Here is an 18,025-nt window from a genome sequence, read left to right as displayed (position 1 = left end):
TTTAGCGGATTACCACAGAAAACATAGGGGTCATATTGGACTTATGACCAAGACTTATTTGGAAGACAAACAGAATTGCTGACAACGCATTTTAGGCGAATCCTTAGTGTCAAGGACGAGCATATTGCTCCGCATTGCGGTCGTCGTCCTATGCGGGAGGGTAATACTAATAAAAAGGAGGGTTCGACACATTTTGTTCAGTTATATTGTTTGTCCCGCCGCTATTAAATCGTACGAGGTGGGCACGAGAAACATTTCACTCGTATGGTTATGATCTGGTTCGTCGATACAAAATGCAGTTTTATTTTAGAGGTTATTACTTACTTGTGTGTGTATTTTGTTTATTGTTTGTCACGTATTACTTTGTTAATACATTTCGCTTTACGTATATGTCGAGTCACGAATTTTCTCTTTCAATCGGAGTTTTTAAAACGTTAAAGCCAATTGGGTTTTTTTTTAATAGTGTCGGTATATTCTTGGTTCTCGTTTTCTTACCCCGATGCCGTAAATCAGCTCGTCCTATTAAAATTACATAGAGGAACATACAATACTGGAAATAAATACGTAGGCAGGGTATAGGTAGGTACACAGAATAAAATAAATACATAGAATAGGATAGATTTTGATGCGTACTTTTTGTATGGATTTCTTCAAGACGCGTACATTGATCATTTTTCTCTTCTGCTGGCTGCTCCTAAAAGAGCTATTTTATCACTTCAAATAAAAACAGGATTTTAATGAAAAGGAGAAATGAGCATATTTTATTATCTAATGAGCTCAAACTTGATATGTTTACTCTAAGGTACTAAAAGGTTACCTCAGCTTCCTTTGAATTTCATTATTCAGCATGATTGAACATTTGATTACCATTTGTTATTTTTTTATTTAACAAAAGTATGGAAAATTCAGATTATTAGATTTTTTTAAATAGTCCATGTAAATTACATAAATAGACCTAATTAAAATGTATTAAAAATATTACCACCTATGTATTACAAACACTTGATTTACTTGGAAGTGATAAAATAGCTTACAATTATCTTAACTTTAAGCTTACCTTTGTATTTGATGCTTATTAATAACTATTTACTTATGATATTTATCTGGAAAACGCTGAGATGGACACTTACCTGAAAATAAAGAAAAGATAATATTTAGTTCACAAGATAAAAAACTATTATATCATTATAATACATAATAATACTACGTATCCTGTTTACGATTGAGCTTATTGTCACTCTGCATAACTTTGAAATGTAAACCAAAAATATATAATGCGTTGTTCGAACCAAGAATCGAACCTAAGATCCCTTGTTTGGTAGTCATATTGGCGACTACTGAAGTAACGAGACAATCATCTATAATAGCAATATTTATGATTTAAATTTTCAAAATAAAACTTATAGAGTTGTCCCCCAAAAGACCTTGAGGTTAGTAAAATCAAAATACAATGGTGACAACCAACGGCCGCACAGTGAGCACTCAAGGTTATCCTCATTGATAAAACTTACCCTACTTCTCGATACGAGCTACGCTGCCTACAATACAATGTGAAAATTGTTCCCGATGGCACGAAAAGATAAAAGTGATCTGTTACCCAGTACGCACAAGAATAGGTACGAATTCCCTCATTTTCCGTTCCCTATTTTTCTAAGCTATGTTGTGAATAAACTGAAAAGACTGATAAAAAGAACACATGAGTCACCATCCTTACCATTCCCATGGGTGTCGACCACATAAGCTTAACATTACCGCGAGTGTTGTGTGAGGTAACTGTAGGTTTACTTAGTGATCCTGAAAACTGTACTGTTATCTCCAATTGACAGGTCCAATATGGAGATTATTATCGTGAAAAGAAGATCAATCAAAAATGCATCAGTAGCAATTTCAATGGATCTTCTTTTCGCAGTGATAATCTTCTTCCATCTTTGGAGTAATATTTTTTTCGCACTGAAATTTAAAATAAAAAAAATAATTCATTTTCTCCATAATATCAATCATTATCATTTCAAAAAGATCATAAAATAATAAAATATAATTGTCATTATTCCAGAAGCAGACTATTTAGTCCTAAACAAGCTACCAACACATTTGCACATCGTCCTTTAACCTTGTTTAAAATTAAAATTAGATTTAGACCATTGCTTAAAACTACGAATTACAAAACAAATCTGTTTTTCAAACTCAATTGAATATTGTCACCGTATAAAATTCAGTTGGTGAAGGTACAGTCGAGTATTGTTGTCAAGCGACCGGTGGTGCCACCATTAGGATTATTGAGGTATTACTACGGAGTAGCGATGTACAATAATAGTTCAGTTATTTATTGACAGATGGCGCTCTTTGCCACGTTTGCTACGGTGGTTGAAAGTTTTCGTTTCGACTTGTTTCTTTCATGAATTATTGTTCAAATGCTTTTCGCTAATATTTACAGCCGATATCAAGATGAAGATGTTTTATACGAAGTCTTATTTAATCTCATCTCCTGTATGCGAAGTTAAAAGGAACCTAAGCCAACATAATCAGACTTCGGGGCGCGACAGACGTAGACCATATTATCTGATACGCTTCGTAAGCTGTATACATTAAATATCTATTTTGATAACCAAAAATAATGTTAAAACAAACTAATTAACACTAGAATTATTCTGACAATTGTACACGTTTTTTTTTTGTTTTCCTTTTGAAAACATTATCGGTTATGTACAAACATTTAAATAGTAGACACATAAAAATCGACTTACATAAACGAAACGCGCCAGACAAGAAGTAAAATTGACTTGTAGAAGTGACTTCATGAAAGTGTCGTATTTTGATTTTACGCTTCATTTACTATACCTACTGATCTAATTCATAAAGCATTCTAGCATCTTTTCGTCTGGCTTCAAAACTTATTACAGCTACATTGGCAAGGGTCCAAATTTTTGCCGATTTTCCGTTTTGCCGGCCTAGCTTGGCCTTGGATGGCCTTGATCTACTTGCGTATATTCCATTGACCCGCCGCCCGTGACGGCGCATTTTCTCTGCTTCGAGTCTTAACACCATAAACTAATTTCGCTTTTCTGTTCAGTTACACAGACTAATAATACATTGTTTGAGGTACTGAGATAACATTTTTTTTAAATTACTCCTTTTTGGCAAAAGCCCAAGCCTCATAATATTACCGAGCCTTCCGTGGCCTTCGGTGACCTTGAGCTAGTAACATACATTTCCTGACCTCCCGCCAGGTGACGCTGTTTAAGCGTCGCGTGACTTTAGCGAAAAAGTTTTCCAATCCCAGTCCGGATTTGTGTTAATTTAGATTCGGACTATAAAATTGTTCAATATGGTATGAGAATAATTTACGCAACTTATGATTTATACAGTGATGCCAACTGTATAAATCAAAAGTTTTCGTATTTATCGTAATCTCGGGATAAAATATAATAAACTGGAGTATATATGACGACATTTACAAATTAGGCTCCCGGTCATAATGTCTGGAAACATAATACTCAAGTCTAGTCAATAAGATAATGTTTATTAACAATTCAATTTACATGTTATTACTGGTCATTGCCCTTTTGAACTGGATTCGTAATTCCCAGTAAACATTAACAAGCTAATACAAAAAAACAAATTCCTATTATTTTTATTGAACAATCATTGGAATTTGTTTTTTGTAACACCCACAGTCAATCCTCGTGAAATTATTAAATTTCATGAAATTATTGAATTTCACGAGAATTGGTTGTATTACTTGTCTGGTTCTTAGAAGTGGTATTATTGGAAATATTGAATGGTATACTGACCCACTGAACTCGGTAAAGTACCATAGTTTCTTTGGAAACAGTAAATTGATATTATGATATGTTGCACAAACAATACTTACAATACTGAAATTAAAAGAATACTTTTGTTTAGAGCCATAATGTAATTATATGTTTCGAAATGTCCTACTTTCACACGTAGTATTTTATTTAAGAAATATTTTTCAAGAAATAATATGCTGAAGGGCTACTACTACTAGTAAATAGGTATTACAATATCAACGATCTGATTTTATACCAAACTAACCGACACCAACTTTGTTTTGCCTTGGAAAAATTATTGCGAATATTTGTATATAAATTGTAGCAATCAAACCGTTAATTGGGTTTTTATGGTTGAAAAAATCATTAAGGCATTGACTGAGAGTATTTAAGGATGGACACTTGACTATATAGAAATACTTATATCAGCATAGTCGGAACAGAACAAAAGTGGCTTCGCTTGGTGGCTTGGCTGCTTGCTCACTGCGGTACAACCAAGTCTGCGTTCATCTTTAGTCTGATATGTAGTCTCAAAGCCATCTCCTTCAATGCGCTGTCTATTTAACGTAGCTTATGTAGTCACAAACGCACTGTGTTTATTCGAGTGGGAGGGGAGGGGCATTCACGTTAGCGCAACTGGTTGCAGGGTGAATGAGGTGCCAAAAAGCTTTATAAATATTAATGGTTGCGCTTCCAGCTGGTACCTAATTCAGCCACTTGCAATAATTTGGTTATCGCATCAAGTTATCATTTAGGTGAAATAGGTATGTTGAAAAGTGTTTCAACCAATATACAGCGGTTATTGCAGGTCGGTATACATTTTGTTAGTGTCAACAGTTGTTTTAAGATATTTTAATGACACCAAGTTCCTTATAAAGTTATCTGATCTCCGTTATTCCAATATTAGAAAGAAAATAAATCTATGCTTGTCTGTTGCCGTGATTAATTGTATAGATGCTATGAACGTGTACTTTAGTATTCAAAACGACATTGTGCGATTCAATTAACTGTTGAACATTCTGCGCAGACAATAACCACCTCATTAGTCTCTGTGTCGGTCAACTAGCACGAGTACGGTATTCGTATAAAACCTAGGCTTCACTCGTGGAGGTGTTTGCACATTTTCATTCGAACTGTCAATTTCAGAATTAAATATGTCAAACACATTTTATTTCAATTGGCAGCACAGTACAGCAGATAACAGCACATGACAGCCAAACAAAGTTTAATACGGTACAGTTATTCAGTTTGGCAGGTGAGTAACAGGTCGTAGCTTAAAAGCTTCAGCTGGGCTTTTCACAGTACGATACTATTCGGTTTCTGTCAAATGTGATTTTTGTTGTATTGATCGGTAAACGGACCGAGAGTAAGCAATGGGCGCCACCCATGGACATCCGAAACACCAGAGGCGTTACAAGTGCGTTGCCGTTGCCTTTTGGGGTTTAGACATTTAAGGGTTGTTAAGAAACCGCGGAATTGGACCTCCGGTAATCTCACTCATACAAAAAAGTTTCACGTCGGTTTCCTGCAAGGCCGTGGTATCACTCTAATTGAGCCGGCCTATTTAGCCGTGTAATACGTTCGTTGACCCTTCCCATATCTATAGAAAGAATAGAACTAGCGACAAAAAGTATCTGCTCTATTGTCTCTATTGGTGCAACAGGTTCGAGGCTAATGATTACAACTCGTCGCGAAACGAGCAGTGACATTATTTTCTAATTTATAATAACGTCGTTAACAAAGCTAAGTGTGGGAGAGACATGCTTCGGGCCAGCCCGGAGTGATACCACGGCTGCACCGAAAACCGACGTGAAACAACGTTTATATTATGTGAGTGAAATTACCAAAGGCCCAATTCCCCCCTTCATAATCTTCCCAATCCCCGATTCCCCAAAACCCTTAAATTCCTAACCCCCAAAAGGCAACGCACTTGTAACGTCTCTGGTGTTTCAAGTGTCCATGGGCGGCGGCAATTACTTACCATCAGTTGATACGTCTGCTCGTTTACGGCGTGTTCCATAAAAAAGCTAAGGTTAACAGAACTAATAAGTTTAGCTCTATACTTATATAAAATGTGTCCATCAGTAAAAGCAAATAATAAGGGCAAGGACATCTAGCATTCGTCTCGTTTATCGTTGCAGCTCGTGCGCCCTTGGCCTATTAGATAACAGGATTACGCGAGCGCTGCAAATTGCATTAGCACGTTGCAACTATGTTCCCCAGAGTTTCATGTTTAGTTGCTTGATTGGGGGCTTCATAGAAATATGCAATATTCATTTTTTGATTTATTTTTAATCTGTATATTTTTTTAAGTGTAGTCTTATTTTAGGGACTAATATTGTTACTTTATAAATAACACTTTCTATAATGCCAAATTCCTGTTGCATTTAGTCGCCATATTTCGGAATTGCGTGTAATAAAGTATCTATACAAATTTTCGTCAAATCTAGGATTGAAGATCACTAAGATTACAAGATGCTCGTTTTAACCCTTCCTCCATGAAAACTGGTAAGTATATAAGGCATTCTTTATATCAAAACATTTGGTAATTTATGTAACGAAAGATACATCTACATTTAAGTAAAAAGACCTGTACACACGATATGACCTTGAAAAAAGACAATTATAGAAAGCGAAAAGCGGTTCCGTTTATACATCGTATCGTTCATTGCTCCGTTTACAGCAGTAAGACGTCGATGCATTTAAATAAAACATGGCGGTACATAAAAAGTCGTTCATGTATTTGCATATTTTATTTACAAGCGGCAAGCCTAATGTTGTGAACAATTCAGCGATGAATTTTAAGAGGTTTATTCATATAACTGGGTGCTTTCTTTTTGGGGCGTGAATCATCAAATGACTTGTTATGAATTGCCACGACATTTCTCAAGGTCATCCTCAGTCCCGGTCAGTTATCGGCCCTAATGGGGTGGTCTGATGGCTCCTAAAAGCGCACACAAAATACGAGGTGCCGTACGCTCGGACCTGAGGCCAGAGCTAGCCCCATCCAGCTTTGGTTTTGGCTTTGGAGCAAGCTACCCTTGCTAGTGAGCAAAAAGTGGAGAGTAGATAGTGCTCTACTCTCCTCCGTATAGAGCAAATAGATTCCCAAATACCTTTGCCCCGCACCATGACTTGAACCAAAGCCGGATGAGAGAATTTGTCGCCACCGATCACTTCCCTGAAGACACGGTATTGCTCATCCCAAGAAAGGCATTCCACTACTTCACCATTCCATGTCCTCCAGGTGGCCATCATAATGATAACCACTGGGTGTTTTCTCCTACTGAATTTGAAACATTATCTCCCAAAACTTCTGTATCCAGTAAGGACTTGTGTCAGGCGGAAGGTGTGGAAGGGGTAATGTCTCACCACTTTACTGAAATTTCGAGTAATAAGACCAAATTCCAGAGGACTTACCGCTGCAATAACATTAAACTCAGCCCTCAGCCCGATTAGATTACGCTGGAGTTTATTTCGTCACGCACTGATCTGGTATGGCAGCAGACGCCCACCATAGCAATCTTTCCAAATCGTGTCTCAAAACATCCCTGACCTCTCTAAGCCCCCTCAATGGTAAATATAACTGAGTACCTGACATCATAAATTAGAAAGAGGAAAACAGGATAATATATTGAAACTTCAAAGTCGATTTCCTCGTTCGTTTCCATGGAAATGTATAAGCAGCCCAGAGAATTAGTTCGCGAGGCACACATCAACATTTAAGTGTCATTTACTTGCGTTACACATGTTTAGGTAATTTCACATTAATAACCAATAAACATACAACGTCACGCCTTTTTATCCCCGAAGGGGTAGGCAGAGGTGCACATCACATTACGCCATGCCGCTATACAATGTACACCCAATTTCACCATTTGGGTTATAAGTCCTATATAATAGGGGGTGAGCCTATTGCCATATACTGGACACCATTCCAGCTACAGCCACACCGTGCTACTACTGAGAAAGTTTCGAAAAACCGAAAAAGTCCGGTAATACTTCGCCCGATCCGAGAATCGAACCGGAGACCCCTTGTCCGGCAGTCGCACTTTCGACTATTCGACCAACGAGGCAATCGATAAACAAATATTGGATAAATCTATAATAAATAATCTATATCATATAATATGTAAATAAATATAGAATCAACTTATCGTATTCTTCTGTTATCTACTAAATGATATAAAATATTTCATAACTCTTATCGTTTGCGAACTTGGCCCATGTTTCTTGTTTAAGGACATAATTTTAGAAGCGTCATATACTCAATTTCAGCGTTCATTTTAAAATACTTTTTGTATTATAACGAATATTTTCAAACTTATATAAAAGTAATATTTCTATCGTCACGATACCTGAATATAAAGCTCACAACGTTTGACTGAGCTTTCAGGTCATTTCATTTTATAAAGTAAGAAGTAACTACCGATACGTCAGAATACTGCTTTCAAATACCCTACATTATAAAAACCGGCCAAGTGCGAGTCGGACTCGCCCATGAAGGGTTCCGTAGCAGCAAGTAGATGACTTAATATCAAAGTTATAAAATAACTTGGTTTTGAATAGTGTTTGTATGAACGACAAAGTTATATTTGCGGTTTTTGAAAATGTTTTATTTCTTCAAAACTAATAATGATATCTCGTTCAAACTAATTTTCGTTGGTAGATTCTATTGAAGTCTACAGCATATATTTTTTTTAGATTTCTCACTCTCTTATTTTAAAAGTTAGAGGGGGGGGGACACTCATTTTTCCACTTTGGAGGCGTCTAACTTTCAAACGATTGATTTTGTCGAAAAATGGTTTTAGGAACCTTAATGTCTTTTTTAAAGACCTATCCATAGACACCCATCACGGATATGTTATAAAAATTTTTAATCAGTTCCATGTGGAGTGCCCCCATCTTAGTAGCGGTTATTACATAACCTACAGAGTTTCAACCATGTATTTCGGAAATAATTAATGGCTGTGACATACGGACGGACAGACAGACATGATTCTTCGAGACTTGTGTACGACTTTATTTACATGATCTAGCCATACATAGTAAAAGAATAAAAATAGAGTGGTTTTGCTTAAAAAACGTATTACTAATATTAGTGAGTAATAATTAAATATAATTTAAACAATCTATAAACATATATAAGTAATAAATATGTGCATTAGTGTATAGAGCTAATCATACATTTTTAATTTCAAGCAACAACCACTACGAACCGGAACGATAAGAAAAATAATTTCTCGAAATCTAGGCCACAGCAAACAGCAACTTATTAATAATCCCCGACAACAAATGTTTCTTAGTAACCTCTTGTAAGCGATCAACTTAACTCGTTTAATCCTGCCATGAACATTTTCTAAAGGATTTCTAATCCTGTAAAGAATCCTCCCCAGGGAAGTCTATTATAAAGTAATTTCATTTTAACACCGTCTCAGACCCACAACGTTGCACCACCAGACAGCTTGAAGTACTTAGGTTAGTAAAACCACCCACTACTTACTGTTACTAAGTAGGGAACAACAAGGGAATGACGTTACTAATTATAGAACTCTTTGTGAACTGACAGCATTGAATCTTTGTTGGGAAACTTTGTAACATTGTTCAAGAAAAAAATCTCTTGAAGTACCCTTTGTTAATTATAATAAAAATATCCTTTAAGTATATTGTAATAACTTTGATGAGTGGAAAAGAAAACGAATTGGGAGCGGGGTACAGGTGTAGAACGACGAGGTAGCACCTGTACGGATTTGGCAGTGAGCGGGACGGGCCGAGGAAAACTACCTGACGCAAGCAGTCACTGATATCTTCAGACATCAAATTTTAATACAAAACTTTGTACCACTATATTTCAACATTTTTTAAAGGAAATGCTGCAATATTTTCTCGTAGGCAAAAAGGAAAAAAAAAATCATAAAACGGTACACCTTATTGAAAATGGAAGCGCTCAAAAGACGATATTGAAAACTACTTTTTTCCGTTCGCCAGCTAATTGGCGACTGGAAGAGGGTGGCACGCGGTAGAACAGCCTTGTATACAGCGGTCAAATAAATAAATACTTTGTACTTAACATCTAGTATAAGGAGAGTAAGTGAGTAAGTGAAAAGAGAGTTTCCTAGTGGCCGCCAAATGCTACACCCAAATGCGACCACAGAGTTGTAAGTTAGGTGAGAACTGTGGCCCTCAGAGCGAGAAGTGAGCGAGCGAGGGAGTGTAGTGCGGTAACGGCCGCCAAGGTGCTACCCCTAAGTGTTGTTGTAGATTCATAAGTTAGGTAATGTAAAAACTGTGCTCTTTAACGCTCCAAGTGGACGAGCAAAGTAAGCTAGTGTGACTAGGTAGCAGAAGCTACACCACATTTTGCTATAGGCAGGCCCTAACCAGACGATAGTTGATTAGAACCTTTTTATTGTACATTTAAAAAGAATTAACTTAATTGAATCCCCACAAATTACATATCAAGATATTTATTCAAAATACTCAGTATTTTCAACTAGTAAAAGAGCGAAACCTTATTCTGAAAGAAAAAATCTGTAACTTAGTTTTAAATTATACCTTCTACAAATGTAAAAGGTATAATTTAGTTTTTCTCAAGAACCGTCTATTTGCGGTGATTTTTACGGGGCTTTAATCATGCTACAGGCTAATGAACGTCCACCTTCTTTCCTCCCTCACGCAACTCAAATAAGCGAAAAATAACGAAGAACAAAAGGCATGCATCTCGAAAAAGCTACCTCAATTTGCCCGTCAAAGGAACGAACCACCCACTAGTATTACTCTTTAAATCAAAAGCCAATTAGTAAATCCTGTCGTGAAAACTAATAAATGAAGGAAAACACAAGTTGTTGCTCATAAAAACAAAAAAAGGGCAAAGTTGCGAACTTTTTGCGTCTCGAACTAACACGTCCCGAAATTCCATTCCGACAGCCGCAAAATAATGAACCTAACAATAACATCGCTTCACGAAAACACCCGTCTAATGAACGCGTGAGATAACAGCGCTTTCCGCTGAGTGGTGCTACTCTAATGAAGAGGATCCGTTTCATAAAACGTAGGGTGCTCGCCACTGTCTGCGTAGTTTTATAAATGATTTAATATAATAATTGTAGTTAACTTATTAGTCATATTTTTAGGTAACAGAAAGTATGTTTATAATCAGTAAGAGCCTGACTCTACCATCGCTTCACGCAAGGAGGGAGAAGTAAATGGATGATTACACCCCCCTCAAAAAAGTAGGAATAATAATAGTGACAATTATATAAGTATTTCAAACTTGGTATAACACTACGCAAGTGACCATAAAATCCAAGGCCTATGACTAAGCGCCGGCCCAGACGGCTTCGCGATAGCAATCATTCTCGACAAACTTCCTCACGCCAAACAAAAATTACCACAAATGAAATTCAATACGTATAACAACGACGTGTAGAAGTGCCTTATTTAATCTGTTTACAATTGTGCCCTTGACAACAGTTTACAAGGTACAAGGGTGGAACCGTGGAACATTTGTATGTTGGCACTCCGCCAGCTCTTATATTTTGGTTCCACTCACTTAATATAGATGAACATTAAAGATACACCAACCAAACGTATACAGAACCTACGGTGCAAGATTGCGTGAAAATATTAACATGTTCTCAAGGTTAGAAGGCCTGATAATGTCGTAGTTTGCCGGTCCATTTTGACCCTAAAGTAGTGCCTTTTCATCTACCCGTAGTGCGACGATTTCTTTTCTTCAAGGTCAGACCGGCCTTTTTAGCCCGAATTTATTTCAATGTCTGAATTTAGTGCTGATAAGATAATAGAGAACACGAGGCCTGTGTGCCACTGTCGAAAGTTCTTTACTTTGTTATTTTACATTTTGATAAAGGACTTATTGTAATAATGTACAAGTACATTTAATATCCACCTGGTAGCTACTTATAAAAAAACAAATTTCAGAATCATATCGATATTGAAAATTTCCGACATTATACAATTTTTAATATAACGAACTTGTTTCAAATAGTCTACTTTTAAATTTTAATATTGAATAGTCGATCTTGTAAATATATTCCGGAATTTTCATACTACGCAGACGTCTTTGCAGATTTTTGGTACAGCTATTTTATTCAAGAGATATTTTTCGTTTTATGTATTTTATTCGTATGTAGTTACCGTGAGACGTGCAGTGCATTAGTAGCAGTAGAAATAGCTGATCCTTTGACCACTCGTAACTCTTAATCATAGTGTCCAATAAAAAATATACTGCAATAGTATCCAGTATCCAACTCGCTGTTGGCTAAACATCTGGTTTACTGTACAACTATAAAAATGTTTGCTTGATATTTAACTGCAGATTTGTCTGCTGTATAACGTAAGTTGTTTTAACCCGGCGTCATGGGGGTTGGGTCTGTGCGACCCACCACATTTTATTTCGCTTGTAGTTCGGTTACTATGCGTGCGACGTTGCTGCTCTTCTCAATAGCTGGAGCTGTTGAGTTGTCCTACGCTTCGCAAGCTACACGTTAGTCGTGCCACGGCCGCAGTGGGAGATACAGGTGCACAAAGTTAAAAAAGGTACGTGAGACCCATCCCCGCAGTCGGTGTAACAATTTCGCGCCATTATGTATACATATTGTTTAACTTATTATCTGTGTTTTTATCATTTTTATCTTTGATTTTTTATTGTTATTTACAATTGTAGCTGGTTATATATAGTTCAATGTATTTTATTTGTATTTTTTGTAGGTACTTAGTAAAAAATGGACCGTGAAGAGGCTGAACGACAGCGTATTCTGGCAATTTTACAAGAGTCTGACTCTGATACTGAGTTGTCAGACCAGGATGTGTGTGACGAAGAAGATCACTTGAGTGAGCGTAGTATTTCAATTGACACAGAACAGGATATCTCAGAGTCTGATAATGATGATATTCCACTGTCTATTCGATTGCATAAAAATCGTTCGCGACAATAGCAATTTACATCCGAATCGTCTAGTTCTTCAAACGTAAATCGTGAGAATTCTTCGGACTTTTATCATGGCAAAGACGGAACAAAGTGGAATAACAGGCTTTTTCGACAGACTGTCAGAACCAGAACATTTAAGTAGAAGAGAAAATGTTTGTTGATAATTTTAGTTCTTTTTTTAAAATTTTATTATATATAATTAAAACATAATATAACATAATATTTGTGTTTTATTTAATCACAAAAATACCCAAAAATATAAACACGCATAAAAATAGTCTTTGTTATTTATAAATTTATTGAAATAATTTCGACATTATGAACGGGTCGGTGAGACCCACCCCAACGTCCTTGTAACACTTTTCCACCCCCATGACGCCGGGTTAACAACTTTACTATAGTCGAATAGTTGTTTAAAATTTTACTCGAACTTCTTTTTCAAGTCAGTAAAATTTTGAGTTTACCTACAGCTAACCCAGTTATGTAGGCTCACGAACTGTTGATGATCATGACGTTTTAAGACGTAAAACTAAAAAAATATATTAATGATACTAAAGTTATGAAATATCTAGTGTTTCTAAATACATACGTGAGAAGCCCCACATCATAAGATAACTAAACCACTGCAGCAAGTTTGCAGTTCAATTTAATTTAATTATAGATCGATTTCAAATTCAGTTTATTACCACATTTTAGATATAGGTTATTGACATTTTAGAGAGATAAGTTTCGAAACTAATTAATTTGCAATGACGTGAGTTAGGGAGCGTAATAAGGAGACGTCTGAGTCTTACGAATATCTTTAATTTACTATCCTTATACGACTAACTTACTCTACTTATAGGGGCGAGGTGTCACACACACTACACCTCCCCCGTTTTTGGGAAAAAAAAAGATTATTTTAATAATTAATTTTTTTTTTTGGAAATTTTAATCTAAATATATTAACCGCACTGTTGACAATTGTTACAAAATATTGAATTCTATTATCTATTTATCTCTTTTACATATTATTTTATTTTTCATAATTATATAATCATTCCGTTAACATAAACCCTCATTACCTTTATAACTAGGTACACATTAATATATTTTATTTTATTTAACTTATTTCACTACCATTGTCGTAAGGTACATACATAACATTATACACATGTGAGCACATTACATTTATACAGGACTCTCTGGTACCTGCTTTTCATTTTATTTATTTCATTATATTCATCATACCATTCTTCATTTCTTTATTATACCTATGTGTGCTCACTTTATTTATTTATTCATTCTATAATTTAGTGTCAATATTTAAGGTTTCTATTGACCTCCAATAGATTCTCACAGAGAGAGCTCGTCTGCACCATGATCGAACTAAGGACATGACCACTAAACTGTACCTTACCATGTGTACCTATTATATTTATTAATTACTTATCATTTAACTATCACAAACCAATGTAACACAATCTAATTGAATTGCTTGGTTGACAAAATTATACGTTGTCCTTAGGTGATCAGCCTTCAGTCACACGCCAAAACTTGTGTACCAAGTCATTCCAAATTATCTAAAACCAAACTTACAAACTTTTACAAACAATGAACACATTCCAAAGCTTTGCTGATATCAAATTTCATTCATCTAATTATTAATTTCATAAGACAAACCTAAAGTGCAGTTGTTATTGTTACTCGGTGTCAAGTAACACGATTCTTCCAATACAATCTGACACTCGGTATGACATCATTTACCTATATGGGCATGGGAACATTCCTTCAATCCCTATTATTCATGCCATGCATACTATATAATTACAAAATTTTACATTATTTCGGTAAACAAAAAAAAAATACTTACAGAATTTACCAAAGAAAAAAAAAACTGATTGTCAACAGGCGTAAACTATACTAAAAACTTAAGTACCATTCTAAAAAATATATAATAGCGCTAAAATTATCTAATTACAAGAATCCTTACATGAATATAATATTGGGCCCCTAATAATATTTTAATTTTATATTTATTTACTAATTAGTGTCCATATTCACTCACTTATCACATTATAACCTTTTATAAAAAAAAAAAAAACACTACACTATTTGAGTCCGGTTACTCCATTCTGCGTGGCCAGGGTAGCGGAGATAATCTCGGACGCTCCCTGGTGGCCAACATCTCCCGGCTCCATCCCATGCGACACCAACAGCTCCCTGCAGGTCCTCATCTGGCTGCGACATCACCCGGCAGCCAGCAATCATCTCCACTTTTTCACTATTTTTCACTACTTTTAGCCCACTAATTTTAGGGTCTTAAGAGTTTTTATTTTATAAAATCCATATTTTACACTGTACTCGTGCTCAGCGCTGCCCGCGTGGCAGCACTGGCAGGGTCGCCATGCAATGACGTGAGTTAGGGAGCGTAATAAGGAGACGTGTTGATCTTAGGAATACCTTTAATTGACTATCTTAAACGACTAACTTACTCTACTTATAGGGGCGAGGTGTCACACACACTACAAATTAAAAGCATTGCCATCTTAATATCGAAGTTATTGAGAATATATAGAGTGAAACATACCCACATATTTACACAATTCTGATACTAAAAACAGCATATCAATCGGAAACTTTACTACCTGGTTTCTAGTATGAAAGGTGCGGCACCACTTAACAGATTGAATTTCTGTCTACATTTACAAAGGTATTAAGCAAAGAGTTTTCCATTCGTGACTTAACTAAGGCGAGCTTAATTATCAGTTCATTAACATTCGCTTTGTACGCCCAAGTTACTGTCAGCTGAGAGCAAAATGGCTTACTCCGGCTTATTTAATCCGTGGTGATAGGTGCTAATGCATGCAACTGGGATGCAGTGGCCAGTCCGCTTAATGCAGGCTGTCTTTCGACAATGCCACACGAGGACACTAGCTTAAATTCCGTAGATAGCCAATTTTGTTGAAAGACGAAAACAATTTCAACTCTACTTAAATCTCTGATCGCATTACTTGAAAAATGTTTACGCCAGGTAACCGATGGAAAGGTTTTATCATGTAATACGGGTTTGCTCAATAATGTTATTCAGCTATTATTATATGAGCTATTATTATGTTGCTATGTGGCAACAGAAATGGAAGCAAGACCGTGAATTATAGTATCTCGTTGCTTTGTATTGACATTAAGGAAGCCGAACGCCGTCTTTACAATTCCACGAAATTCGATATTAACGCTATCCATCGATCTAATGATGGTCACGGAATTTTAATATAGTGTCAAAGAACTTTCTTGATTTAGCTGTAATTGCTCGTGATTTTGTAAAAAAAAAAATTGACTTTTAAGAAACCTTTTTGCGCAAGATGGTAACAATTTTTTTTAATAAACGTCACGCCTTTTATCTTGTTGGGGAAGGTAGAAGTGCACACTTTTCACCTTTTGTTATAAATTCCATGAAAAAAATCAAACTCGAGTCCCCTTGTCCAGCAGTCGCACTTGCGGAAGATGGTAACACTCGGATCAAATAATAAGATTTCAGTAAAAATATTTAGGTTTTATGAAACCTAAATATTTTTGTATAGGTTTTATGAACAGGTTCATAAGTAATTTGACACCACTCGGTCTTTACAGGTAGTTGAATATTTTGGTGTTGCTAGGTATTCTTAGGGTTACAAGTTCAAAGAAAAATCTTTTTAACCTTACTAACTTACCGACATATTTATAACAGTCTAGAAGTTAAATCTCATTAACGTTTAGTTAGACTCATTAAAACATAGTTTTCTATGAAGTATGATAGAATAATCTTACTTATATTATAAGTGCGAAAGTTTGTGGTTAAGTTTGTTACTCTATCATGATCAAAAAAAAAAACGGCTGAAGGGATCGGGATGAAACTTGGAACAGGGTTTATTTTCAATCACTTTTCCCGCATTAGGCGAGGCGAGAGGGAGTGTCGGACTCCTACTGACTAAAAACCACCCCATCCTTTCTCCTTCTTTGAGCCAGAGCCCAGATAACCTGTTAAGTAACAGGGTATCATATAGTAACAAATTAGATTATGATCTAGAATAACACATAGGCTACTTTTTATCCCTTGGAGTGCAATCCGCGGGTGAAATCACTGGCATATGCTAGTAAAAATAAATATTGCTAAGTCCTTAGAGAACATAACTTTGCAACAAGAGACAGTTTATGACACAAAGAAATCACAAATAATCATAGATGATAGTGGGATAGCCTTCGTATTCCCATAAAATTGAATCTATTCTACTTTTCATCCTGTCTAGCCTTTATTGAACTGGAATTGAACGGAATTCACTACGCTGCTGATAAAGAAAATTTACATGAAGGCTTGAAGAGTAAGAGCTAGGCCATGTCTTCTACAAAAAAAAATGTCTGACTTAAGTGAAAAAGACAAAGACTGGCTTGCTAAAAAAAATATAACTTAATTGAACTTTGAAGTTCGTAGTTGAAAATCGCACTACAAAAACCGGCGTGAAACAACGCCTGCATTGTGTTTCGTTGTGTGAGTGAGGTTATCGGGGGCCTAATTACTCCTTCCCAATACCCAATCCACGATTCCCCAACAATCCTTAAATTCTTAAACCCGAAAGGCTGCTGACGCATTTCTAATGCCTCTAGTGTTTCAGGTGTCCTTGGGCACTGGCGTTTGCTTACCATTAGGTGATCCGTCGACTCATTTACCCGCTTATACCACAAAAAGAACTAATGGTCGATTTCATGAATCACCCCTAAACTGTGAATTAACTAAAACCAATTAAGAATTTGAATTTGAACTTAGTCGTTTAGCATGAGAAAGCATGTTTGGTGCTTTTTCATGAGCACCTAAGGCCTTACTTATACTTTTAGCTGTTACCTAGTACCTTTAGATGTTAGATTGGTAAAAATAATAACAATTGTTTATAAAAAAAGGAAACCGCCTTCAATTTTCTTTATCGCTTCCATTTTTAAAGGCAGGCAATAAAATAAAACCTTATAAAAATAAAACCTTAACCTAAGTCAGAAAAATACTATGTTGAGAATAGTTCAGCCAAATGCGAGATAATCAGGCTCAAACATACATACATACATCTCATTTTTAATTCATTCTACTCTATACAAATCTGCATTGTATACGAGCAACCAGCTTAACAGACAAACTGTCTGACGGACGGACGTTGACGCTAGTGACGTCACGCGGTAATTTGACACAACTCGGACTATAAACCACATTTCGGCTGCTCTGTTGGTAGTGTAGTACAAAGCGTAATCATTTCATTAATAATATAATGTATTTTCCTGCTTT

At 36.0% G+C, this 18,025-nt stretch overlaps 1 protein-coding gene and 1 long non-coding RNA gene across 10 annotated transcripts in view; one reads left to right on the top strand and one right to left on the bottom strand.

Moving 5' to 3' along the window:
• Positions 1-18,025, bottom strand: part of LOC118262972 (potassium voltage-gated channel protein Shaker) — a 347,989-nt gene that overhangs the window by 247,917 nt on the left and 82,047 nt on the right. The gene's annotated exons all lie outside the window — the stretch shown is intronic.
• LOC126912351 (uncharacterized) lies at positions 12,158-12,961 on the top strand. Its single transcript, XR_007706996.1, has 2 exons — positions 12,158-12,350; positions 12,522-12,961. It is a non-coding gene; the product is annotated as an uncharacterized LOC126912351 (long non-coding RNA).

This window comes from Spodoptera frugiperda, chromosome 25 (genome assembly GCF_023101765.2).
Source record: "Spodoptera frugiperda isolate SF20-4 chromosome 25, AGI-APGP_CSIRO_Sfru_2.0, whole genome shotgun sequence".
Classification (NCBI taxonomy): Eukaryota; Metazoa; Arthropoda; class Insecta; order Lepidoptera; family Noctuidae; genus Spodoptera; species Spodoptera frugiperda.
The sequence above is the reverse complement of the archived record's forward strand: the minus strand, read 5'-3'. Positions and strand labels throughout refer to the sequence as shown.